Source organism: Bactrocera tryoni, chromosome 3, assembly GCF_016617805.1.
Source record: "Bactrocera tryoni isolate S06 chromosome 3, CSIRO_BtryS06_freeze2, whole genome shotgun sequence".
NCBI classification, from domain to species: Eukaryota; Metazoa; Arthropoda; class Insecta; order Diptera; family Tephritidae; genus Bactrocera; species Bactrocera tryoni.
In genome coordinates this window covers 26,026,450-26,027,306 of record NC_052501.1, presented here as the reverse complement: position 1 = coordinate 26,027,306, position 857 = coordinate 26,026,450, and positions in this window count along the sequence as shown.

Below are 857 nucleotides of genomic sequence, written 5' to 3'. Positions count from 1 at the left end.
ACACGCGCACACACAGTCACACTGTCTGGTTGCATGCTGCTAATCGGCAAGCGGGCGTTCAGACAGCGCAACAGGCGGACATCTATAGCGCACACATATATTAGTATTTATATATGTCTATATCCATACTCCAAGTAAGTGGCTATTGCACTCTGTGCGTCTTGCGCTTGTCTCGTGTATTCCCAATCATCGCGTTGTTAACACACTCCATTCAGCAATGCAATTATACTCGTAATATACTTACGCGCTTATCATTTTAAAATTCAGTCGAGGCAAATAATTGAATGATGCCTTTCACTTTCGCATTTGACGGGATTATGTTGGAATTTAATGGAATTACGATGATAATGACGATGAAATGGAAAATTTTAAGGAAAACATCGAAAAATCAACTGAAAAAGCACATACAGATAAACAGTTTTGAAATTATTCGAGTTCAAAACCCATATGCTCAATCGGGTTAGATTCAGTTCAGGCTGATCCAGATCACGCACTTGGAATATTATATGCAGTTCTTTGTGAAGCCAAAGACATACAGAACTTCTGCATTCGATCTTATAAGTTGGCAAAGCGTCTTGCGACAATCTACCTCCTTACCGTTTCTGCAGCTGACTGGATCTCTTATGATGGATATTGGCCCAAAAGAGCTTGCGACAGTGCATGAACCGATGGTAGCCCAGCGCTAACCAAGCTTCCGGGAAGCCCAGCAATCCAATAGTAGAACAGACATGGAAAAGTAACCCATTCCCATTTTTTTAATACCTGGGCTCCTTCTTGTCAGTTCACCAGCTTTACAATTACCTGCGTTTCCGCTGTGATCTGGCACCAATACCAATCTTATCCCAAAGTGGCTCGAT